The 27,833-nt window shown below is 41.3% G+C and overlaps 1 protein-coding gene across 3 annotated transcripts in view; it reads left to right on the top strand.

Moving 5' to 3' along the window:
• The window catches only part of LOC104932424 (heparan sulfate glucosamine 3-O-sulfotransferase 5), an 81,925-nt gene that overhangs the window by 47,483 nt on the left and 6,609 nt on the right, over positions 1-27,833 (top strand). For 2 of the 3 annotated variants that reach the window (XM_010747632.3, XM_019278565.2), the window contains one exon: positions 506-591. The gene's annotated coding sequence lies outside the window, so the exon portion shown is untranslated. The remainder of the gene's footprint in view (positions 1-505; positions 592-27,833) is intronic. The other variant, XM_019278566.2, reaches the window with a different exon arrangement.

Here is a 27,833-nt window from a genome sequence, read left to right as displayed (position 1 = left end):
ACCTGGAGAAAAGCTCATTCTGTCAGACAGTTATATGAGGACACATGAAGTTTGTTGCACAGCGGCGGTTAGCGTTTACATAACCTGTTTCTGACTTTCAAATATAAAGCCGCTCTCGTCCCAGAGTGTCCGCGCACTCAGTGGGCAGGTTTTAATTAACCGGGGACAGGAGGTGTGTTACACCGATGCGCTGTGTTTTATTCTCATCTGTGGGTATATTTTAACTGCCGACTGGATGCCAGGTGCTGGGTCCCATTTTTCATGCAAACTAGAAAGTAGATGAGCCTTTCCCCAGGCTAGGAGCCAAGAATCAGTCAGTGGGTTTGTTCAGACATTTCCACGGTGTGATGGTTTGTAATTCAAAATGGTTGGAGGAGGCAGGAGATTTTTCATTTAACTTTCTGCTCTATGTACTCCAAATTCGTTTTCTGTAGATTAGATTTTAAAATAGTGATTGTCCATTTGAATCTGTCTGAATATTACTCTCTCTCTCTCTCTCTTCTAGAGTCTTCTAGACACTCGATCTGTGTGTGTGCATAAAGAAGTATCCGGGTGCAAATCACCACCTCTGGCAGTCATGAGGAATAGAGGGTATGTATCATCTCTCCTCTCACCCCTGCTGAGCAGCTAAACAAACTCACTTCCACTGAGATGAGAGTTGCAGTACAGAGAGGTAAACAAAGCAAACCATCTTAGAAAGGAAAAGCCGATCGATGCAGAATGATGCCTATAATGTGCTGAACAGTCAGCACGCTGAAAGGCTTCATGACATATTCATTTAATTAAAACACTGTGAATGATTTGTTTTGTTTTGTTTTTTTCAATAATATTTAACATACACATTTTTATATAAGGATTGTTTAAATTTGATCCAACATAATCACAATGAATCATTCCTTTAAACCTTTAATGGTCCACTGCGTCAGACATATAATCAATGGATTTATATGATCTTCATAACTATGTTTTCATCCGTGTTTAATCACCTGAAAATATGAAATAATTAAACACTAGACAGGGTAGTTTGAGGCGAGCTTGGTTGTAATCTGCAACTTTACTACTTCAACTAAATCCTACCCACTGGCCCTTTAAAGTCAGTATGAATAATAATAAGTCATTTTTAAATTTATTGTAAATGAGAACCAGAGCAAGATTGTTAGCAGAGGTACTGAAGTCAGGACCACGCCAGTTTCTTTTCAAGCTGTGTAATGTTCTGCAGCTGACTATCAAACTAGCTAACTAACCAGCAAACAAGGTATACTTTTACATAAATTATCATAAGAATATACATACATACAAGATGTACGTACATCATTAGAATGGCTTGTGTCCACATTCACCTGTGTTCTGCATGACAAGCATGTTCCACATATGAAAAAGGTGGGTTGATTTCTGTGTGTGTGTGTGTGTGTGTGTGTGTGTGTGTGTGTGTGTGTGTGTGTGTGTGTGTGTGTGTGTGTGTGTGTGTGTGTGTGTGTGTTCTAAAGTTGTGCATGCTGTATGACCAGGAAATTACACTTCACGTGTAAAATTACTGGAGTGCTCCTGATGAACATGGGCATAAATAAATACCTGGTCCAAAGCAAAGACAGCCACGCTTCACATTCTTCAGCACAAAAGTTTGACATGAATTCCTGCTGAATCTGTTTTTTACAGTTGAGTGCTACAGTGTTCAGTGCTTGTTACCGCTTCTATATTTATCTTTACACTGCACATTTGCTGATATTCCATCTATACCATCTATTCATAGAACCACAGTCTGGTCTTTCTTTCCCAGTTATTATAATGGATCATATTTTTGTAGGTTTGCACTCCTGAAATGTTGGTAATAATAACTTATTGCACAGGAAAACTGCAGCATTAAGAATTAGAGTTGACACCAAGGTGAAAGTTGAAGTGGGTCAGACAGTTTTCTGTAAAAGTTTGCCCAGTTCTCCAAGTTTTTCTGTCCTATCACTTATTTCCCCAGATTTCAGCTATTAATTTTTGTGAGTGTCAGCAGATGAAGTTTGTGTTTGTGTCATGGAACAGCAGATGTTCAAACTTTCCATCATTCTGAACATTTTTAGCACTTTTTCCCCTGTGGCAGCTAAAAAATTGAGCTGAATGGACAGTTGATCTTGAGATTTCATTATTCTGAGCACTATAACAATTTGTCATGTTATGCCAACTTCACTTTAGCTGTGTTTCCCTCGTAGGCGTCCTGGTTGTCTAAATGATTATATTTATACTTTGTGGACTTCACGTACAGTCCTAAAAGCTACATCATACCCAACCACTCAGACTCATACATCAGTCTAGGATCATCTCTGGCTGGCACACAGTCTGTGACTGTACTTCTTGCACCTGACCTTGGCTTTTGACTTTGCCCTGTTTACCTGATCTGCTCAGCTGGCTGATGAGACGTGCTGCTGCCTCGGCCCGGCACGTGCTGTTAGTTTAGTACTGGCCTCAGCTGGATGGAGGTGGAGTTGAGCGTAGGTAGGCAGAGCAGTAAATCCACACCGTGCTCATCTATCAATGTGCCCATGTCGTTGCTCCCCCCCTCCCCACCTCTTTCCCTCCAGCTTAGCTGAGCTACGTCCCTCCTTATACACCTTCTGTGGCACATGATTAATCCTACCTCTCATATCTCTTCTCATGTGTCAGCACCTTTGCTGCTTTATAGGCTTATACTGAAATGAAGTGACAATTCTGCTCTGAAATATCACCAAATTAAGACTGCTGGCATGTGTAAACAACGCAAATATACACCAAAAACCATAAATCAAATGTAGGGCGATGCCTTACTCCCCTATTAAAACTTTGTTGACCCTGTAATATTGAAAGGTTGTTTTGTGTGCTTGAGTCTTTTTAGCTGATTCTACATTAGTCATCTCTCTGCTTCTCTTAGCTGACTCCTCATTATTGATGATATCTGTGATCTTGTGGGCATTAGTTCTTGAAAAATTGTATTCATAAATCACACATGGATTTATTGTAGTGTAGGTCACAAATAAATTTGGCATTTGGTAGATCTGAACAGCCCATTTCACTGATACGATCGCGTCTGTGTGCAGGAGAATAATATGAGCCATGTAACTGAGATAACGGCTAAAAATAATAAAAGCAAAGAATAAAAAGTTTTTATGAGTAGAGCCCATAATCTACCTATAAACACTATTTTTATTCCAGGTCAAAAAGTCTTGATATCAGACGCCACATCAGCAATCGGTTAATTTTGTACCCATACTGGTCGGGCTCTACTTTTAAATGCACATACAGTAGTAGCAACTTAAAAGTTCCGTAGACACATCTGTTCATCATTAGTGTATACATGTACAGCAAACAGTGGCCAGCAACCCAGTTCGGAGAACCCTAACCCAGGAGGACCAGCGTAGAAGCCAAGAAATGTCCTGCTGAGGACGAGGGCAGCAACAAAATGCATTTTGTGTGTGTAGTTACCTTACCATCAGACAGCCCTTTCAGACAGGAACTGAAGTGTTTATATCAATATATGCTCTCTTTAAAAAGCCTGTAAAAAGAGGCTAAATATAGTTCTAAATGCTGGACGGACCATGAGTGGAATGAATACAAACTAAACAGTTACATTATATAATGTGTCGCCTGTAGTCAACATTCCTTCGCTATGGAACAGGTTGATCTTTATTCCAGCCTACATCCTGAGGAGTTTTGATCAGTTTAACAGTAAAAATGTTATTTATATTAATAAATAACCATAATGGTCTCTGTGGTCTACCAGGTCATTTGCTCTTATCAGTGGGTTTTTGCCTCTTCCAAATATACCAAAAACTATATTTTGACAGACCAAGATTTTGCCCATGTCTATGATCTGATGTTTTAATTTTTAAAATAATTGATCTGACTGTGCATTACTCTTTATTGATCCTTATTTTATTATTTTATTATTCATGTTGAGATTAGCATATGATGTGAAATTGATACACAAAGATTCACCAGAATCGACTCTCAAAATCTTGTCGGGGAGAACCCTCAGACCCTCCGCTTGACCTGGGGGGTCGGCATGGGGCTAGTTGGCTGACATTTAGAAGGATGTTTTTTCTACACTCAGGATTAGCACAGAGCCTCTACACTCTTACTTTTCATTCATGTTATTTCAATGTCAGCCAAGTCATTGACTTCCACACTTCTGAACTTCTGCACACCCAGTGTTACTGTTCATAGGGTTGTCTCTCTGTAATGGTTCCACTTCAGTCCACGGCAATTTTCTAGTAATTGGAATGACAGCACAATAAAACTAACATACAAAGTAATGTATGAGGTGCTCTAACCGCAGATATAAAATAGCAACCACTAACCGCATCACACGTCACAAGCTGGTTTGAGCAACCCGGCTTCATTTAGCTCCACCCACGTCCAGAATTGAGTCAGAACTGCCATGATGACAACAACCAGAGCCACCACACTCTGAGCTTCGCTCACTCTTTTTCTCTTCGAAAAGCTGTGGATGACATCACAGAGACTGTGTCCATTTGTATTTATAGTCTATGATCATCCACCAAGTTGATTAACAGCTATTAAGCTGCTGGAAGTCATGAATCATTTTTAGTGCCCACCCACACAGATGTTGCTCTCATCAAATTACAATGCTGACCAGAGAACCAATGAAGGACATGACAGCTCCCCAAGGGTCATTCACCCCCTGCTGGTTTTGGCTGGCCATAAGGGTCATAAACCCTGCCCCCTCCATGTCAGCAGATGGGCCAAACTAAAAAAATAAAAGTAACCCTAACACTATAAAAATAAGTTTTTCCGTAGTTGTTATGACACTGATGTTTGTTTAAATGTTAATTTTTATGTGTCGGCGGAACGTCAATGCCGTGGCTCCATTCCCGGTCATACTACGCAGACTGTGGCTTCATATTAAGTCACCAGAATAAGATGGCAGTGGCTGTGTATCTTGGGGATATGTTGGCTTTAAATTTGTACAGTGGAAGGACGATAAGACATGTCGTCCATCTTTGTATACAGTCTATGCTTAGAAGCAAAAGGTAACACTAATTTCACCAAATACCTAAAGTACCTGAGTCAAAGCATACCGAGCATATATACTGTATGGTTAATTCTTAGCAAAAAATAATTAGTATTTTGGACACGATTCATTTATGTCAATTAAGTTTGTGTCAGAAGTACTGCAAAACGCCTCAGTTTGAAGTCATAGAAGGTTCATAGAGGAAATGAGACACTTGGATGGAAAGGAGTTGGAGGGAAAATATCTCTGGAGCTATGGTGTGTGTGTGTGTGTGTGTGTGTGTGTGTGTGTGTGTGTGTGTGTGTGTGTGTGTGTGTCTGTTGGGGATGAGAAACAGAGCTCTTAACTGCCTCCTGGCTTCCGAGGCGGACCCGTCTGCATATGCATGAAGTCAAACATTGTGAGCGCACGGAATTGATTGAAAGGAAATATGACAAGCCTCATCGTACAAGCGCACACATACGGGCTTAGGATAACGCACGTGTACACACACATAGACACACGTCTGCTCAGATATAAGGCTCAGTGCTGAAACCAGCTGTTCGCTGTGTTTAAATTATCACCTGTCAGCACAAATTTAGCCTGCTTCTGATGGGGCTGGAATTTAAATTTTCAGATCTGCCATAGAAATCACCCACCACCCCTACTTCTGCTGTCATCCATCATAAAGTCCAGGCAATGGAGGCCTGGCCATCAATTTTCCTCATTTACTTTTAACATCACATGGAATTTAGTTCTTACTCAGGCGGATCTGCACAGTGACTGAATGTGCAGGAGGAACAATATTAAAATTTCCAGACACAGAAAGGTTTCATCAGCCGATCAAAATATGACAAATCAATAAATGTGTCAGGCCAGCCATTAGGATTTATGGACATGGGGGACAACATTTTCCAATATGAGCCCTTCATCTACCCCAGCACCACCCACCCTCAGCTCTAATACCAACACGGGCAGTTTCATGTAACATCTTGGCCACCAGCCTCAGGCAGGTTGTCCTTATATAATTATAAGGACAGTGATTCTTCTTTGAAATCTAGTTAAGTGAACATGCTAACATTACTAGAAGGTTACCGAATGTTTCAAGTGCAACGTTTTCACAGTAACAGCATATAAATTGTAATATTAACAATTAACAATGTCTGAGTGAAAGAACACTGTCACATCTATTCTACAGCTATTCCATGCTGCCTACCGAGACTAAACCCAGAGAATTAAAATAGTGAGATGTGTGTGAGAGAAATAAAGTTTTCCTTTATACATATTAGTATTTCTAATTAACTGATCAAGCATACAGGAACAGCCAGGCCATTGGTCTTTGGCCCATGTGGTGAGTGAGGTCGGCGTCTTTCTCCCAGCAGCCCCGGAGGTGAAAGCAGATTAATAACACACGCCCTGAGAGGAATCATCATTTTGATCCTGGTTGTGACTCTGACTCCCGCCTGGCCTCACTCAAGCCTCTGCCCTCTGCATAGGCCACCGTTCAATGAGCAAGTGGTGATAACTTTAATGACACACTTACCTGGAACTCAATGCAAATGTGGTGTTGTGGCAAACCTCAGACCAACGGCGCTCCATCAGTCCCCGGGACATCAAAGATGGCCCAAGTAACTACAAAAGGCTGAACACGGACTTCTCCCACACCTCCAGGCATCGAGATATTTCAGCCCAACACAATAGAAGATATTGTGTAGTCGGCTTATTTATGGATTGATACTGTTCCCTTTTAGCTTGTAGGGCAGAGCTCTGCCACGGTCTAATGAGGCAGAAGACAACCTGAAATCAATAGCTGCTCCTGGTGCAATACAATGAGAACAGCCCCAACAGAGGACTCCAGTAATTAAACGTATTTCAGCATGTATAACGGCCGGCTGGTTAAAGGTTGGAGAGCAGCACAGTCGTTTTGCCGAGTTTGTCCAAATGTAGGTGAAGTCCATTTTTTTCTTGTCAAACCTTATCACCCCCCTACGTCCGCCAGCTGTGAGGGGCTCTTAGTCTGCAGGTTAATGTGTCTTCTGGCCTTGTTATGCTTAATGCATGGAGGCTTAGTGCATTCCCTGTAGTTGGCTACTTTGGCCCCAGTTGAAATGCTTGTTGTAGTGCAAACACAGCCAGACTGATATACTGGTCATTTATGTCAGCAACCAATTGCATAAATGCGCACCCAGCAATCATAGAGCAATATTATTATTCATTTGGAGTGTTTCTGGCCACTCAACCAAGTCCAGCATTCACTCTCCTTTTACCTCTGTTTTGTTCTCCACCAACTCCTGAGAAAAGTGTCTGGCTTTTAGTTGTTAAGAACAATGTTCACCAGCTAGTTCCTAACTGCATCTCTCTGCTGTTGCATCATTGAAAACAGCTGCTGTTCTTGCCGGAAATGAGTGTCAATGAGAACAGAATGTTCCAAAAACATAAAGGTTGTGGTTCAAAACAATTATGAAAGAAGCTAAAATGCCCTGTAGAGCACCTGTGTAGGTACCAGATGTACTCACCCTGCTAGATCCTGCATTCACAGATATCACTGATTAACACATTGTGATTGGCTGCATGTCAGAGAAAAGATGAGAAGGGAGCAAGATTGCTCACTCATTAGCTGCTTCAAAATAATGCTGACTTAATTCAGAATCTTTTTGTTTAAGACTTTAAATCAATAACATTTTAGAATGTTAAGACTTTTTAAAACAAGTCAAGCTTTAAAGTTATTAATAATTAATCTGAAGAATTTTTACATTCAAAAATAAAATCATGACCTGTGCATCATTCTTTCTGGAGCTAAGCTAAGTAGCTAACGACTGAGCCATTTAGTTTCCTCGATCATATCACATACCTCATAAGATTGCATTTAGAATTCATTAACACTTGTTTTAAACTGCTAACCAATAGCATTCTGAATTAAACTCATTGTTTTTTCCACAGATGTTGATGGAAGTAGTTAACACTGATCCATGTTTTCCTTTTCATCTTTGTTCCAACGTACAGCCAGTCATAATGTGTTACGATATCTGTAAACAAGGAGCAGATCTGGTACCTACACTGGCAACAATTCTCTGAAAGTTCGACCTTCCACATTACATAAATTCATGTAAAGCACTGTCGATGCAAAAATACTGACTAGTGCAGTGTAAAGTTTTCATGTACACAGACCTGCCTGCGACTTTTTATCAAACCATTCTTTTCTAAAATAGAGTGTCTGATGTACATGAATCATCAAATATAATTCTTGAATGTCAGTTTTACTTCTGCTTCTACACTGTAGACCACTCCTGACCAGTCCGCCATCTTTTCTAACACCTTTTTAGTGAATGTCAAATATATAATTGAAAAATCTATATATGTCTTAAATTATCACCCAGGTAGACATATCTAATATTTCTCTTTATAAATTTTCAAATTATTTAGATTCATTGTTCTTTACAAGCAAGCCGTTATCGTGGAGATGATTCACCTTTTGTAATGTTGTGAAATAAATGACACTATATGGTGATGAAAGCCACATAAAAGCAATATCCAGGGCTTGTTGCCTCAGGCTTTGTGGCTTTTTATTGTTGCGTATCGCTGCAGGGCAACTCAGACAAGCTGCTGGTATCGGGGCCATAATTGAAGTTGATATTAAAAGACAGGAGCAATGCGTAAGTCATGAGAGGAATGCAGCGGGGGTCATCTCATCCAAACGACACACCGATGTAACTGCAGTCACCTTCCCTGTATACTTGACAAACTGCTGCCACCGGGCTATGCAGGGAACAAAACAGACACATAAACCACTGCCCTTCACACGAGCCCTTGACTTCAGCACTGTGGCATAATAGCATTGTCACCACTTAAGATGTACTCACAGGACAATAACTTGAAGGAGAGAGTAAAATACGAAATGACATCAACCTCACCTCGAGCTGTTTGTACACTACGTGAAGGGTAACTGCTGCATTACTGCAACACCTGCCGGGCGTGGGACGCGTTATAGCCCACACCCATTATTTTTCAGCTACATTAATTCTCGACCACACTGATTTCAGCCCATATTGTGCTGATGACGTGATTTCTGGAGAAAATAGAAAACAGAGTAGTTAAGAAAAGAAAGATATTATAATGTCTTTGTCCTTAAGTTAGAGACGTATCATGCTGAGTGTAATCCCAAAAGTCACACATTCCCAGAGTCAAAGACAAAATATCTTTGCACACCCTGCTGTGCACTGCATCTCGTGGTGTTCTGACTCGGCCTATTTCTAGGATGGTGCGCTGTAAGACGGGTGGAGCAGGTTCACTGTAATCTGTCATAGTGGGCTACTAATGTCACCGGCATCCTCCTCCGGCAGCACAACTCAAAAAGCTCAAGTGTTTGCATAAAATATGCAACGTGCAAATGTTTAGCTTAACAAGAAATTAAATCTGTAAAGTCTTTCAAAGTTATTTTTTAATCCAATTTAAAGTTTAAAGCCCTTTTTGCAAATCAGATTAAAGATACATTTATACTGGAGGTGGTTTCCAAATGTGATTAACTCGCATTTTAGAGAAGTGGCATGTCTCAGACCAGCTACAGGAATCACATTTCCAGCTGTGCTTTCTGTCACTTAACGCTGATATCAAGTCCAGTTTGTAGATGGCGTGACATCATTGATGCTGTGTGGGCCTTTTATTTACTTCAGCTGCAAAGAGAAGCTCACCCTCAGTACAGTTGTCATGAATGGGGAAAATATCTATAGAGACCAAAACTGTTTTTTGTACCAGGCTGTAAACATGTTTATTTCTGCTGTGAAGTTGGACATTTGAACATGGGGACTTATGGAGACTGACTCACTTCTGGAGCCAGCCTCAAGTGGACGAGAAGAGGAACTGCAGTTTTTGGCACACATTGGTTTCATTTGCCAGCCACAGACATCACCATTTCCTTGTCTCAGAAGTATTGTTTTTATTCAGTAGATACTTCCAGTCACTTCTATTCAGCAGAATTTTAATCACTATTAAGCAACTCAACACTGCACGGAGATTTCAAATTAAAAGTCTTCCATTGGCTCATAGAGAAATATCCTTGCAGATCCTGAAAGGCTTTTAATTTGAAAAGGACAAGAGAAACACAACCAAAAAGGTATTCTAATACAATTCACAGATGGGTATTCCCAAAAAAAGCATTGTAGCAGCAGACACAAATAGACAGTGGATACAAATAAAAATGTTAAAAGTTATGTACCTAGTACGGAAGCCTTAAAGGGTCATACATACATACATTTTATTCCACCCGTTTTCCCGTAATAACAAGATAATTTTCCTCTGTTTTCCCGTGATAACGAGATAATTAATTTGAGATCTCAAGAAAACAAAACGATAGTCTAGTGTATTAAATCATTGCAGGAAACATCATTTAGTGTAGCAATTCAGAGGAGCAGGAGAATATCGATCACCACATCACATATCTCTTCAATCAAGGCCTGACACAGACTGAAAGCTTTATGCCTTGCTATAGATAATGTACACATTAGTGTGTGTCATCTGAGAAGACGCTAGCAAGGCTTCAGCTTTATCGGAGGCGCAATCTAACTGAACCTGATGTTGTCATAAATACCCTGAAAATCAAAAATGACTATCTGTATTTCAAACTCAGTAATTGTTTGAAATGTTTTGAGTTTTGAGACAAAACAAGAACAAATACAAAATACACTAAAGGTGTCTCCTGCTCCTCTGACATTGCTACACTAAATGAATTTCCTGCAGGGAGCACCTGTTCTTTCTCTAACTCCCGAGACCAAAGTTTACAATTTTCACCTGAAAATCGGCAAGGAAATTGAGGGGCTTCATTTAGAGATTTTCTGTGTGTCTCAGGGGAGAGGCACACCTGTGCCTAATTACTCTGGCCTGCAGCTGACCCTGGTAGCTTGCCAACCTCAAGCCTGCCTTTGACTAACTTCATTGAAGTCTCAAGACTACATTTTTAATGTCAGCCATTTTATCCTTCTCTCTCACAGACACAAACACAGACACATAGATAGAGAGACAGACAGACACACACAGACAGACAGACAGACAGGACAAGTACACATGCACGTGCACACACACACAGACAGACGAGACAAACACACGCACACATGCATACACAAACACACACAGACAAGAGAAAAGTCTTTCAAAATAAGAGTCCCTTCAAAATAAAAGACTTTGTAAATCTTGCCCATTAACAGACACAAAACCACACGAGCGTGCACAAGCACACACACACACACACTATAAGGACTAGAAGGACATTTTCACCTTAATCTGCTGAAGAGGGGAAAGCTTCACTGTTCTCACCTCAAATCTTAGTTTAAGATGTGCACACACTGGCATAACTTTGTGATGTCACAACTTTAGAAGCCAATCATAGTCCACTAAGCAACCTATACAAGTGTGATGTGAAAACGTGAAGCCTCGAGGTCACATCCGCTGAGAAATGGCTTTTCAGTGAAGGAGGTAGAAGCTGCAGACCTAACCAGTTGCTGTCTCTGTCAGCTCTGGTCTATTTATGCAAATGTAGAACTTTTCAGCCAGGATGTTAATAAAGTTAAAAAAAGCAAAGTTGATCTTAGCCATATTAAAGCTGCTCCAGCGAGTCCTCACAGTTTTTTCATCGCAGCACTCCTTAAAAGCAGGAATAAATTGGATTTACAAAAATAAGTCTCCAGTATCTTAATGTTTTAGTTTGCTCTGTGAACAGTCTGCAGTCTGAACAAACAGTCTCTACATCACTTCACTGGCAGAGGAAAGAAAATAAGATTTTAGTATTCAGCACAAAAAGAAGCGATGTGCTCTGATCTGTAGTTTTTTTTTGCAGTGTGAAGCATAATGTGTCATCTTCTCCAACTTGTGTGTTTGAAGTGATTCTTTGCAGAATAAAAGCAGCCTATATGTAGCTTAACTTAACTGTGAGTGCTGTGTTCATACACAAAATGAGGGGGGCATCATCATTCAACATCAACATATCCCATGTTTTATTCATGGCTCATGTACTTGCTGCAGTCTTTATTGGCTGTAACAAGGCTTTTCGATTTCATCTCCCTGTGCTTTGACGGCGGTCCCCCCCCTGCACACACACACTCCATGCCTGCCATGTGAAATTGTGGATTTCGCCTAGTTAATGCAGTCATATGAATTATTAATTGTAATAAGTGGAGCTTCCAGGCTCTGTATTTTATTGCGTCCTCCTTCACTGCTCTGTGACATTACAGAAATGGCAAATGTGTCCGAGAAGAACTGAGCCCATTAATAACGGAGCCGAGCTTTGTTTCCTTCTGTGACTCCAGACCTCTGCTGACGCGAATCAGGCTTCTAACGTCTGGCTGTGTGGGATCTCGTCGCATTTTAATGGATTCCCCTCCAACCTCTGCATTATAATCTTATCAAGTGTTTATTTAGGGGCAACAAGAATGCTTTTAAGAGTACAAAGATTACACGCAGAAAATAAAGTGTCAGAGTGTGAGGCTGCAGCCGGTGCAAATTTGCGAACCTCTTTCAAATTTGACACTGTTTCACCTCCAATGCGCTTTTAATTGTGTCTAAAAATAGATGCATCATCGTCTGTGTGTCTTCCTCTGAAGATAAAGTCACATTTTTTAAGGTGGATTCTTCCCCTTATTGTCAATTAGATAAATGCCTTCTCATAAGAAATTATAATTAAGAGAGGGACCTACACCTCATGTCCCAGCTAATTAGGGATCAGAGCACAGGCAGGACAGAAGCAAACTCTGTGATTTATTACCCTCTATTCTAAATGAGCTCCTGCATGCTAAGGTCTCCTGAAGCTAATGCAATCTTTAGCTCAAGAAAGGACAACCTATCGACAAAGACACAAAAACAGCGCTTATATACATATGGATTACAACTATTTTCAGACCTGCATGAGAAACTCTTCCAGGGTCAGGTAGACACAGCGCAGACAAAGTCTGGGTTTGTTTGCAGCAGCACAAACAGCCAGGACGAATAAATATTTCATTGTGTTTTGAGTGGCATTCGAAGAAAAGCGAAGCTCCGGCGTGTCTGTATTTGGATGCATTATTAATAGAGAATCAGTATTTGAAGCATGCAGTAAACTGTGTGCTCCGGGCTTTTGTTCAACACAGAATGTTATTTTTAATTAGGTGCTCGAGACTTATCCGAGACATACAGGTTTACATTCTTGCATTTATAATACAGAAGAATGTCAAGCTTTAAAACACAGAAGATGTCACGAGTGTGTTCACAAAACATCTAGGGAGAAGATATCACGTCCGTTATTATTTTTGTCGGCCATTCAGGGACAGAAACAAAAGCAAGAAAATATCTGACATATTACTCTGTATGGTTGTTGAACACCCCCACAGCAATGGTTTGCCTCGATTATTTTCTGTGGCTACGCCTGGGAAACTTTCCATTCCAGCACAGCACTTATGCACTTCACACTGATAACGCTGCTAGATTTTTTAAAACAATAAGCTCATCGATTTCAGACAGAGTCAGACGAAATCAGCTGTTTCCTTTTGGACAAATGTTTAAATAATAACTGTTGCTGTTTGACTTTTGATTGGGAGAATTGACAGCATTTTACCCTGCATAGCCAGAGCATTCAACCAGTGCATTAGTAGCTGTAATAGTTTAGCGGCACAAGAAACCAGTGGCATGCCTTTCTCACACGATGCTATCAAACCTGTTTAATTTCACAAGCATTTGTGAGAGAAAACTGAGGATAAGGACAAATTAACAAATCACGATTTACAGTTTGGTTCCACTTATCTGGGATCGTGTCTCAGTGGCAGCAGGTTTAGCAGGGTGCTCCAAATATCACAGAAACACATTCGAGCTGGAGGATCCCAAGGCGCTCCCAAGGTCTCCTGTTGGACGTGCCTGGAAGGCGCCCAGGAGGCATCCTGATCACTTGTGAAAAAGAAAAAAGAAAAACTTAACTTTGCTTGCTTGAGGCAGCAACTCACTCTCTACCCACAGGGACCATTTCACTGTTTTATTTTGGCAGAGAACCACGGCCTCAGACTTGGAGGTACTGATTCTTATCCTGGCAGCTGTCCCCGTGTGTGCTGAAGGTCACAGATTGATGACGCCAACGGAGACATGTCATCTGAAAAAAGCAGAGAATTGATGAATGTGGGAACTATTATTCTATATCAGGTGATTCAGACTGGAGTTGTGTTTCTAGCAACAGGATGAACTTGGAGTTCTTCATCCTTGTCTTCTTCCTTTATTCTTTTGTCTTCGCATTGCTGTAGTTGACTGTAAATTAGCGGAATAGAATGAAACTGGTGTTGGGGTGTGTATTGCTTTGCTGCCAACTTTTTCTGTCTGCTATCTGCTAAAAACTTTTATAGAGCAGAGTTGTAATTCTTCCGAGTGATACATGACTCATAAGAAATCCTGATTAGTTTGGCTAAAAACTCACAAATATCACATTTAGTTTATTTTTAACTGCTTTTGACACATCTGTCATCAAACTGTTGTGCGCTCTTCTCTGGACTGATTCTTTGGACATTTGTTCATACCTCAGTGATGCCATGCTGAGGCTTCGGAGGGGAGACACAGTGAAGTGGACGTGTGGAGAGGAATCTGCCTCACCAAGCAGAGCCTCTCTGCCGTGACTGGAAACAGTTGACTGGCTCCCTGAACACATGATGGGCAGCTCATTGCCACTTTTTTTTCCACTCACAATGGAGGGGGAGGCGAGCGGTTTGACTGCCTTTACATTTCACATCCTACTTAAGCCATTTTGAGACATGAAGTGCACTTCCATGCTCACCTCATCTTTCAGGGACATCTTTAACAGCTTTATGGACAGATAAACTGTGTCCTCTGGGCAACACAAAGCTGTTTTTTGTCCCTTGGTGTTTTTGCCCATATTTCCTGCCATCCTTGTGGTGTATTTACGGTCATTTATCCATTCAAGTGCCACTCTGTGATAAATTTTCTACTCACTGATGCAGAGTGGGAATTGGTGCACACACACACACACACACACACACATCCTGACTTTGAGTGTCTTTCCTCCGCCTGCATCCAGATGTGCTCCAACCTGTGTGAGAAACTCACTGCCAGTTTTCCCCGTGGATAGAGAGGAGGTGTGTGTGTCCACCCACGTCCAGACAGGGTCCTGCACACAGAGCTTTAAACATTTTTCATTTTAATCACTAATACACTGATGACATCTGTGCTATTTAAAAACTCAAATTCATATCCTATTCATATATTATATACTGTGTACATTTCTTGTTTCCTGTGGTATTGTGAGTCTTTTGGCCAGACTTACGTATACGTCACAATCATTTACTTGTTAATATGTTGATACAGCAGGATGTCAGCAGCTGATGGAAAGCTACTCTTCTAGCTCGGGCTGGATTTCAAATCTTCTGGAGTCCTGACAAAATGTGTCAGCAGCATATAGCAGGTCTATAAACTGTCAAGTATGAAAAGTTGGCATCAAACGCCTGGTGAGGTTTCTTTTGTATTCCTGTGCTTTGATATTTCTACATTGAAACTTGGAAATCAGAAAACTTTACGTCTCACTGAAAATTAGACGAGAAGATCAATACTGTGGTTAGCCTAGCTCAGCATTAAGCAGAGGAAGACCAGCTGGTCTTGTTTGTTTTTTTTCCAGTTATGTCTACCAACATCTCCAAAGATCATTATAAAACACATTGTATGTTTTTGGTTTGATATGTACAGAAAGAAAAAATATAAAACTCAACATGTGATGTTTGTCTTTAGTTTATCCTAAACCGTTCACTGCAGTGTCCCTGCCTGTTGGCATGGCAACCTTATGGTGCTGACTAGGTACCTGTTGCATCAGCTGTGTGTGAGTTTAAACGTATAGTAATAGTTGTGATTATTTTCCATTAACTGCAGCCATTTTGCAGCACATTAAGACAATTTATTGATATATTTTAATATCAGTCTAGCTTACTAAGATGTGCACAGTGCACACTTTTTTGATACCTTAGCCAATATTCTCAAATTCTGTCTAAACACAAGCAGCTGTAGAAGAAGTTTGCCTAATTAGGATGCAGTCTAAAACTGAAAAAAATAATGAAATTATCTCATATTTCAGCAGCAGAACTACAAACGGCAGAACTAATAACACACAGTACATCCACAACGCTCAGTTTGGCTACACCAGATCAACAAGGAGGAAAAAGCCACCAGAACTCATCACTCTGATCAATGAATATACCCTGTATGTAGTGATGTAGTGATGATCGGGCTGAAGAACTTACATGGAACAGAAACACCACTCATCCTGTATCAGATTTGCTTGTCAATGTGGTATTTGTGCTGGCCTAAAGCATTTCATTATGCAGCAAAGCACTTCGATCTGCATTTTCGCACAGGGGGTGTAATGGAACCCATCGCTGCCCTGCAAGACTTTCTTAAACTAGTATTAATACAGACACATGCCAATAACAGAGAGGTCACTCCTTTGATTTCTGCGACAGACAGCGTATCTGTCAGCAGCTGTGCGTGCTGTCACAGTGTCATTGAACAAGATGCTGCTTCCTGTTCACTTCCCTGCACGTCTGTCCGGATCAGTCTCAGCTGAATGTAAATGTAATTCAGAGGAACAGTGATCAGTCCAGCCAATCTGTGACGGACACCAGACAATGATGTGACTTGACAGACTGTGATAGAGATGGAATAGCTCTGGTCTAGAAACTCGTGTAGTCTCAGTATCAACATTATTAACTGCATAAATGTTCCTATCAGGACAGACACTGGCTACTAAATATGAACATGACAAGAGATGTGTTGAATATGACCACCAGAGCTCATCATAACAACAAAATATAATATAATAGAGAATTACCTTTTCACACTGCTTTCAAGGGCTGCAACTAATTACGATTATCATTAACAATAAATCAGTCATTAATTCATTAATAAATTATTTATCAGTTAATAGAACAATTGTTTAGTCTATAAAAATAAGAAAACTGTTTTAAACAAATGCACATATTTATATCTAAAACCCAAAGATATCCAATTGACTGTGCTATAGAGCAAAGCAACAAATCCTCATATTTAAGAACTTTTTTTTTTGTCAATGAACCTATTGTTTCATCCCTACATTACATCACGACATTGTGACCACATGGGCGTTACAGTGGATTGTTGAACACTTTACTTCAGCTCTTTGTATTCTGAGAACAAAGCAGAGTGCCAAACTAGGGAAGCAGGTGGTTAGTCATGAGATCACTGCCTAACACACTCCCTCTGGCCAATATATCAGATTGTTCACAATGCACGAGTATATGTGATGATAATTGCACTTTTGGTGTGAATCCATTAGTCCTTCATGCTCGATTTGGATTCGTCTCCTCAGAGGATGGTATTGGACCATCTGAACTGTCTGACAAAGGGTTAATGAAACACAGATGATAGGTGTGTCCTGTTACGCTCCTTGCCAACAGCCTGATGGAGGAATGATTGCAGGCAGTGATAGGCCTCCGCCGAGGGAGGTGGATGAAATTTTAAACAGCCACACTAGCGTCTTTATGCAGAGCAGAGCAGAGGGCCTGTCAGAGGGAATCACGAGGTGCTTGATGGCTGGAAACAGTTAAAAGGTTTTCTGCATAAACGCTGCGTGGCTAATTAGCTGCATGCAGATGTTGACTGCTGCTGCGTGGCTGCCAGTACACCTCCAACCACCTCTGGTCCCCCTCCCCACCCCTTCCCTCAGCAGTCCCCAGGACGATCACACAGGCTGTCAAACCCCCCGCTAACGTCTTATCTGTGTCAGTGTCACTTTCAGTTGAGTGCGGTGGATAGATGCCTCAGCTCTTGATATGGTTTTTCCAAAGGGCGTACACATAAAACACCCATGGCTGAGTCTTTGATTGAAGCTACGCAGCAAGGATGGCCCAAGGTTGTTGCATTTCAAGTCAACAGAGAGGAGCTGATCAGAAGCTGAGCTGATCAACGAGGAGGTGAATGGCATGAGCTGGCTGTTCAGCAGGGACATATCTCAGCAATCTCTGCAGTGGTTTCATGAGTCACAGTCTCATGGCTTACACATTACTCAGCTCTAACCTCCTCCCTGCCACCTTCCTCCCTGCGCAACCCCCTCAGGGCCTCCACTAGTCCAGGCTATGAGATGAAATTACAAGGTTTTTCCTGTGTGGACGGGGCTGTCCCTGCTTCAACCTTACAGGTGGTGATGGTGTGATCGGTATCAATCTATCTATGTGTTCAGTGCACTGTTGGAGTGAGGGTATGCTTAGCCTAGCTTAGCACGAAGACTGTAGGAAGTTGGAAATACTAGCTCTTATTTCACCTAGCTGCTCCCTCATAACATCCCATGAATGATAAAGCTTGTTGATTAACACATTGGTAGCCTTTTTGGACATGCTAGCTGTTTCCATCCGCTTCCAGTCTTTATGCTAAGCTAGGATAAAAAACATTCTGACTCCAGCTCCATACAAATGAATCAATATTCACCACGCCTGTGAACTGAACACGCAATCGGATGTGCAAAAGATTAATGTCTCATTCTCTTTTGTTATGGAAAAAAGAACTACAAAAGCAAATGTGTGTTACGATGTTCAGCTAGTTAAAGGAGTCTTTAACTAGAGCAAAATGTTAAATCATCATCATTGCTCATTGCATCACCACTGCTGCTTGTTTGATTGCTTCTTGATCTATGTTTTCTCTACTGTTTCAGAGCCATGTCAAATATCCTTTGTCATGTTGCTTGCCCAGAAGCGAGCTTCTCTCATGTGTCGACAGTGAATTCCAAGTTGAATTTCAAGCTGCCTTTAAACTTCGGCCAACAAGTCGTCTGATCTCAACAATGACTGAGCTCGTTTGGCTGAAAGGAGGCAAATGTGTCTGACTGAAGAGTGGTTATCGATGAAAGACAATAAGAACACGTTCAGTTCTGATTCATCAGTCTGTGAACTGGAGGGATGAACATCAGCCCAGAACATGTTTGTCCAAAATCTTCCATAATGTAGGTGTTAAACTTGGTTGAGATGTGGGACTGTGAAGGTCAGAGCATCTGATTCACATCATTTTTATACTCCATCATACAAACCATCCAGTGAGCCCTCATGCCTTGTGAATGGGGGCCTGTTAGAGATTTCTCCTATCAGGATAGAAATGTTTAGGTGATCACTCAGAACAACTGTAGTGACCTTTCCCTCGGTGTCAAGAGGACCCAAACCATGCTGCAAAATAGTTTTTGCACTACGGAACTTTTTTATGCACCTTTATGCAGCCGGATTATCTTTTCTATGTGTTTGTTTGACACCTCAGTCACCTTCAGTCAGGAAGACTTGCTCTTCTGATTTTTCTCTAACACTAATGCATAAGCATCAGGCTTGTCAAATGTGTGCTGTTGACCTCTATGTCCGGCCCTGTTTACTGATGTCTTTGTCACAGATCTAAATGCAAACTTCATCACTTTAGTCACTGTTCCTTCTTTAGTTTTTAATTATCTCAACACAGTAAAAGAAAAATGTTGGTGACAACACACACAGTTTCTGCAATAGGGCCTCTTTAAAATGAAGAGCTGCTTTAACAGAGAAAACTCAAGCATCCATTGGATCGTTGTGCTGTCAGTAAGACGCAGTTATCTGTGTGGGTGGTAAAATTTCCGGTTTGAGTGCTTTTAGTGCTTCACAAGGTCTGTCAAAACAGCACACAGTGTCTTGACCGCAGTGTGGAAGTTGTGCAGGAAGTGTGATGTTTGTGAACTCTGCTGTGCTGAGTAAATCAGACCTCCTCCAGATATCTGGATATAGATATTTTCAGCTGATAAGCAAGTGTTTGGAAGGACCCCCATTTATGCTTCTCCTGCCTGTATATGGTGAGGACAGGCAGCAGTGCCCAGCATGAGGAACGTCACGTCAGGGTAATAGAAGAAAATCAGATGAATTGAAGCTACAGGGGCAAGCAGGGACTGCTGAGAATTGAGCACAGACAAGACACACGGCGCTCAGACGCCCGGCAACACAGTCAGTCTGCCTGTAGGGCCCGAATCAGACACCAACAGCTCCCTGCTCCACCCAGAGCTGCAGAAAACAGAGGAGAATGGGGAGCTGGTTGGCTGTTAGGACATCAGCGTCTCTCCTCTGGGGTGGTGGGGGTTGTTGGCTTGGCAGCTGTTAGAGACACACAGCTGCTCCGGAGACTTCTCAGCTAGCAGGTGTTTTTACCTGATGTGATTCAGGATTCTCCCAGAGGTGGAGAGCGCAGAGAGCCCCTCCCAACACACACACACACACACACACACACACACACACACACACACACACACACACACACATACACACATACACACCTCTGTTTTCACCATAACACATGCCCTCCACTAACAAATCCCATTAGTGCACTTAACTCAAAAGCTAAAAACAGGCCTCCTTACTTAATCTTGTTAGTCGTCACCATGTTAAAGGCAGAAGATGTGACATGAAGCACGCAATCTCATCAGCCTCAGAATAGACGGTCACAAGCCTGCTGGAAACGGCTGTTAAAGGATGAAATCTGACAGTTGTTAGTTCAGCGGTTGAGCGGGGTTAATAGGTCACTGTCAACTTCTCCGCTCACTTCAGTGCAAAACTCTATAGAAGCACTGTTTAAAAGAACGGTATCTCTGCAGCCACCTATTTGCAACAGAGTTTTAATTATTATTTTTTAATATAAGATGTTATTAGTGCAGCTTGAGTAATGTGTCCAAACTGTACAGATAGCATTTTAACCTGTGTGAACCAGGCCAGGTGTGGTATGATTAATCACATTATTTTCTTATCCAGATCACTGACAGTATATAGAATGGACAGTGTATGTGTGACATCACCACAGGTTTCTGAAGAGTCATTTTGAATCTCAGAATCTGTGGCTCTGGCTGTCGCCATGATGATAGTCCTGCCTCAAACAAGCCACCTCTAATGGCACCTACTTAATCCTGCATAACTTTAATCCTTAATATAATGTGAACAGGTGAGTTGTATATAAATTCACCCTCAGTACAGTTGTCATGAACTGGGAAATTAGCTACAGAGACCAAAACTGTTTTTGTACCAGGCTGTAAACATGTTTATTTCTGCTGTGAAGTTGGACACTTGAACATGGGGACTTATGGAGACTTTCTGTACTGTAGCCAGCCTTAAGTGGCCGCTCGAGGAACTGCAGTTATTGGCATTGTTCTACACTGGCTTAATTTCCCAGCCATGGAGGTAACTGCATGATCCAGAGTAATATTTTCAGGCTGCATGTTTACATCAGGTGTGAACGTGTTGAAAAGATTCCTTTGTTCAATATACACCATTTTGTTTTTTGACCTAATAAATCACTTTCTAGTCGTTAATCAACTAACTTTTCATGTACACCTGTAATTAGAATACATTTTATGCGATAAGAATCTCAGTGTTACTACATCACACAATGCTGTTTCATGTGTGTTTTTTGTTACTGACCTATTTTCGGAATGTTTTTACTCCTTTTCGGCACCAGCTCAAAAGCAGTGAGTGAAGAGGAGGGATGATCACAATAACAGTATAATGTTTGAAGTGATCTGTACTCAGCTGTGTGTCCTCACAGCTCTTAAAATCTTGTCATTCATCTGAACACCTCAAAGGAGTGTCTTTGTGTTTGTCTTTGTGTGTGTGTGTGTGTGTGTGTGTGTGTGTGTGTGTTTGTGTAGGAGTTGCATGTTCAAATTGGGAGTAAGTGCACACTCCAAGCACGGCCTTAAGATTAAAAAAAAAATCTAAAACCTTGTGGTGATATCTCCTCCTGTTTGTCTCCCAGCTCAAAGTTTATGTTTGCTGTCGTATTTGGTGTTTGAAGGTCACGCAGCAGTCGAGGGTAAAAAGCAGATATTGCTTTCTGACTCTACAGCATTGACACTCACAGGCTCTTTGTTAGGTTTAGTAATTAGACGCTTGTGTTTGGGGATCAAAACGAGGGTCCACTCTGACAACATGAAGGGTCAACTGTCTGTCACAACTGCAGAGCCTGTAAACCAACAGAGCTAATCAGGTTTGGGATTTCTGATAAGCTGCACGAGGCTAGACCCCCCCGACAGTGACTCATCACGCTGTGAGAGTTTAGAATTCACACCAAGACCATTGAGAGTCACTTTGAAACGCTTCAAGCTGCCAGAAGCTTTGTGGCAGAGTTAGCTGCTAGACAGCCAGGAACACACTAGTGCTAGACTTTAACAATCACCCGCCAAGCATTGCTGTCAGCTGGCGAGCTAGCTCTGTCGCTGTAACTGAACAATAACCTAACACAGTTTATTCAAAGTATTTCTAGTATAAACTTATGTTATGTTAAACCATGTGGAGCACTTTATCCTCCAGTTTGCCATTGGTCAACAGTGCAAACATCTTGAATCGACATTAAAGAGATTAAAGATTAAAGATTAAAGAGTGCAAGTTTCAAAGAGCTTCATGGCAGAAATTAAATATAATATTTCTAACTATAGTTTTACCTGAAATCAAGGATCATTTTGTGTTTGCTCTCTTAGAATGATCTATGAACTGCCATGTTTCTACAGTAGCCCAGAACCCACAAACTAAACACTGGCTGCAGATAGTGCCTTTTGCATTTTTCACTACTTTTGTAGCCACTGTAGTTTCTCCTTTCTACTTGTTAAGGGGAGGGTGAGGCGAATGGTATTCAGTTGGTTGCAATCCGCAGTTACACACGCTAGATGCCACCAAATCCTACACACTGGACCTTTAATTCATCCTCACAAGTGAATCTGGAGATTTCAGTAGCTCAGCCCATAGAGACTTGGCCTGGGAACTGGAGGGAGGCCAGTTCAAGTCCAGTATGCAAGGTGGACTGATAGCTGGAGAGGTGCTGGCTGCTATGGAACTTTTGTCATGGTGGGGGTGGTAGCTCCTGTCACACTGGTTTGATGGACTGGCATTGAAACTCAGGCTGGTGCACCTTGCTGTGTGGACCTTCTCAAAGTTGAAAACACTTTGAAGTTTGGATAAAGTTATTTAGATTCAGTTATGGGCAGTGTGGTATAGTGAAGGTGGAGAGTGCAGTTATTATCAGAAGTATATAGGCAGACATATAAGAAATGTCGATGTTTAAATGCATACAAGTGCCTGTGTGTATTTCTTACCGAGATGCAAAACACACAGTGTGAGTAACAGTATGCCCGAGTCCAGTCGGACACAAAGGGATCTGCAGAGACGGGTGATAAATAATGGAGGTGTAATATCACAAAATGGACGCCTGGTTTAGAGGAGTGGAGGTCAACGGAGGGCGGAGCTCTACGCTGAACAGCAGAATCATTCCCCTGTGCATAAGCAAAGATCAATAACAATAATAAAGCACATAGTGGTGAATTATTCATCAATGCTCTGCCCTCTCTCTGTCTCCCCCTTCTCTCTTCTCCCTCCACAGTGTCCCTAGCTGACTCAACTCCAGCAGCGAGAGCTACAGCACGCCGCCGCCCGTCTCCATCTAACTTTGGAGGATTTATTTTTTGCTAACAAAGAACCAAATGCATATTATTAACTTTGTTTTTTTTCTGACATGTAAATGCTTTTGATGAGCGGAAAACTTCATCTTTGATCGCAGACAGACTTTGGAGCGTGCACCAGTTCTGTCAGAGGATAAAATGTGTAGGCTGTGAAGTAGACTGTGGCTACTGCCATTTATAGTCACTCCCCGGCTCACTCCACAAATATAAGATGATGATCAGTCAGCTGAATTCTTATTCTTGTATCATCCATTATGTCTGTTGGTCAACACAGTCAGAACCGCTGTTGTAAATATTCTAGAAAAGTGAACTCTGACCAAAGGCAATGTGAGCCTACTGTATGTCTCCAAAACACTTGGACTGGTCTTAGGACAGGGGCTAGAGGTTGGTTAGGTCAAGGAACAGATCATAGTTTGTCATGTAGTGCAGTGGGTATAACTCAGCAAAAATATAAATGCTGCTTTTGTTTTTGCTGAAAGTTGAGAGTTGAAATAAAAGATTTAAGAGTTTTTACGCACTCAAAACAATACGGATACCAATTTGTTTTCCCCTGCAGGGCGAAGTCATGACTTGTCCTACTATGCCACCCACAGCCACACACACCTGTGTGTTACTGACCAAGGCTTCCTTTTTTAAGAAAGATGGCCTTGGGTAAACCTGTGAATCTAACGAGTTCACTGTGAGTCTTTCCGGTGTGTGGGAGTAGTTACGTCTGTAGCTGCACTCAGCCTTAAAACTTCTAGATAAGCTCCGGTTGCAGTATAATAGTTATTTTCCCACCTTCTCTGACATTAGCCTTGACTGAAAGTCAAGTCTCTACATTCAGGACTAGACTAGCTGTTGATGGTCTGTAAGCATGGTATTTAACCAACAGGTAATGAGTGTTCAGTTTCATTTTGGAGCTAGCTTGCCCGAACTGTCCATGTATGAAGGGGATGCAATTGGGTAAACTGCAACACACAATACTTGTCCAATGTCTGATAAAGATGAATGCAGGAATAAAATGGGTCAATATTAGACGTGTTGGACATGAAACTATTCACGTAGACACAGTTTTTTAGTTGTCAGGCGTCCCTGTCCATCTGTCTGGATATTTCACACTCCTGCTAACATTAAAAAACAGCCCACTGATTGGGGATTTAGTGACGGCAAAGCCTCGGTGAATTCAAATGGCATTGATCTGATTTGCTCGATCAGAGCACAATATGGCACGAGTCCCCACAGAGGTCTGAGTCATGAATCTTTAGACCCCACCCTGTATAGTGTGTGTGAATGTATGTGATAATAGAGACCTTTTATTCTGAAAGGACTGCTGGCTGACTCCTATTCCAACAACAGTGTTTTTTAGTAATACAGCAAATTAACAGAATCTAATGAGAGCTCAGCTGCAGTTGTCTATTTTTACCAGTGCCCTTGTGTCCTCCTCTAACAATAAGACCAGAGCAATGCACATTATTAACACAGCACAGCAAGTGCCTTAATAACTAAACAGGCTTTTGTGCACTGTCACTGCAAATAGCCACTTTTTTAAATTTTTTTCAGGCTCGTATATTCCACATTCTAGTATTTGGAAACTAATTATAGTTGTTATCGGGCCTGTAAACAGCAACGCTTCTCAGTGTTTTAATTACACGCAAAAAGAGCGGTCAGCGTTTCTCTAATCGCTTAGTGTTTTGTTCTAAGCATTTCTGCTGCGCAAGTTCTCAGCCCATTAACCCCAAGGGACTGTGAGCTCATGTATGATTGATCACATGTGACACATGTCGATCAAAATCTGTGTGTGTGTGTGTGTGTGTGTGTGTGTGTGGTGGAAGCAAGTTACCTGCATTTTATTTCATCCGTTTTGTGTGTGGTGGAGGTAGAGGAAAGCAGGGCGATTTGAGACGTGCATGGAGGTCATGAGCTGAGATGAGAGAAAATCAAAAAACTGACAGAGGTGGGTGATCTCTGTTGTGGACTAGAATTTTAAAGTGTTATGGCAGAGGGCTTTGGCATTCTGCACCAAACTGCACTAAAAGTGACAGAGACACTTCTTAATACATCTTCCATCTAGAAGAAGCAGCAGATAGTAGTTATGTCCTCATGACAGACAGTACAGATGATTGCACTACATTATCACCATGGTCCTCAGAGGATGATTCATTTGTTTGGTGCCATCATCATCGTCACATTGATAATGTTATGCACTAATTCCCTAAAGCACGATTCTTGTATGTGAAAACTGTCTTGGCAATAAAACTAAATAAAACCACCAAGTGACCAGACTACCAAATTCATGTTGATAAATTCTTGTGTGACCCTCTGATCTTTCCTCAATCAGTTCAAATGTTCTCACTTTTAACACAAGAAATATCAAACCTATCACGTCTACAGGGTTTAACCCGTTTCATCGTGGACTCTCCATGAGCTTTCATCAAATTCAAACTAATCATATGGTACCCAAGAATTACTGATATCTTCTCAGTGCATTTACACGGCACATGCTGAGCTGACCCGCTTATCCACTGAAGGGTCATGGGGCAGGGGGCTGACATTGGGTGAGAGGCGCGGTACCTGGTTCCTGGTAGAATAGTGGTCACTGTGGCAATATGTTCCAAGATAATGGTAAAATATAACAGGCTACATGTCTTCCTGGTTTCAAATCAGATCAGCCACTAGACTAAAGTCATTGGGTCAAGGCTTTAACAAAGTTAACAATGTATTTTTTCCTTGGAGAAGTCAACTCAACTCTAGAGTCCTTACCTGCAGTATAAAGAGAAAAGATAAGGTAATAGTAGCTGTCTGATATCAGACAAGTCATTTGAGTCATTATCATGTCTCAGGTCAAGTCTCAAGTCTTCTGAGTCCAAGTCGAGTGACAAGTAATTTATTTTCTGTAGTTTCAAGTCATCAAAACAGTGATTTGAGTCCAATGACTTGAGTGTGTAACCACTTACGAAATAAGACTAGCAGCCGTGTATAGAGCTGAGTAAGTTTTATTGCATATGAATTCAACTTTAATTTGTAAGAGAACTAATGTGTCGTTCCTTCTTTCAAGAGTCAAGCTCCCTTTGAAACATGCACGGAAGTTATGTTGAGCAGATTGCCATGATGTTTGCTGAACACCCACTGAGATTTCAATGACCAATGTAATGCAATGAACACTGCAGCCCTTTCTTTTTTTAAGAGTTTAGTTATCACAAAGTTTCTCTTTGGCATATAAGCTCTACGGCTGAACATACTGTATCTTATTGCACCTGTGAAACTGTAAACTGCGCTCCATCATCGCTCTTTTGCAAATCCCCCACACTAATGTCAGATCCCCCTGCAGTCTTTTAAACTGTATTTTTACCCGAAGAAAACGTCTCCACACAGTGAGAAACTTTTTTTAAGCGCTATTTGATTTTCCTTATCAGACACCCTGTGCCCGTCTACTGCATGGAGAATTTCTGTTACTGACGGTGCACTTTAATTTAAAACATCTCCAGACAAATTTTGTCCCCCTTGCTGAGGATATCTGAGCTCACTCCATCTTACCGAGCATTTCTGAACAGGACTGTCACCATTTTGTGTTCTCTCCACCAGTGATGCTGCTACCTGTTTGATCCAAACATCCCTCTGTTTCCCTCTGAGTTTTTTAGGTCAGGCTGCATGACAATCTGCTTTATAGACTAGATAAATTACTTTTACACTTTAATTTCAGGAGTGATCTCACCTTGCAGGAGTGAGATGTCTTTTCAGAAGTGAGCGGCATTGTAGATTATAATGATTTCAGAAGGAAAGTGTATTTTTATTTTTTTTCTTGTGTATGATCTGTCCAACTGTACAGTGAAGTTAAATATGCACAGATAAACTCTTGCCAGATAGCTAGAACCACTGTAAATTCTCAGGAGACAACAGATGAGGCTTTGGTCCGGATTTTTAGTTTATGAAAATAATTGCTCCATAATTGATAATTCTGTACTGGCCCCGGCTCGTGCTTATGGCCTGGCACAGCTGTTCTGGTTGTAGCTCCTTGACAGGGCAAACAATTCATTTCTGTGTGTGCTTATAAATAAGTCATACATAATGTGCAGCAAGTGGTACTACTCTCTGTTCATTAGTACAAGTGGCGAGAGCTGCTATGAATCTCTGTAGGTCATGGAAGTCAATGAAAACTCTGCTGATACTCTGCAGAAGGGTTTCTATTTCATGAGTTTCATTAACAACACTGTGCAACGTCCTCAGCAGTACCCACCTAACCATAACTTTAGTTAAGCCCCTCCATCAAACCATGATGTCAAATTTAGCTTTCATATTGAATCTGTGTTCCATATTGCATAGACTCTATTGCAACAATATCATGTATGTAGCCATGAAGTGCGTATTTAAGACCCATTTGTAGGGTTCTGGTTTTCATACAAGTCAGATGGA

This window comes from Larimichthys crocea, chromosome XI, assembly GCF_000972845.2.
Source record: "Larimichthys crocea isolate SSNF chromosome XI, L_crocea_2.0, whole genome shotgun sequence".
Taxonomy (NCBI): Eukaryota; Metazoa; Chordata; class Actinopteri; family Sciaenidae; genus Larimichthys; species Larimichthys crocea.
This window is presented reverse-complemented; position numbering and strand designations above follow the sequence as displayed.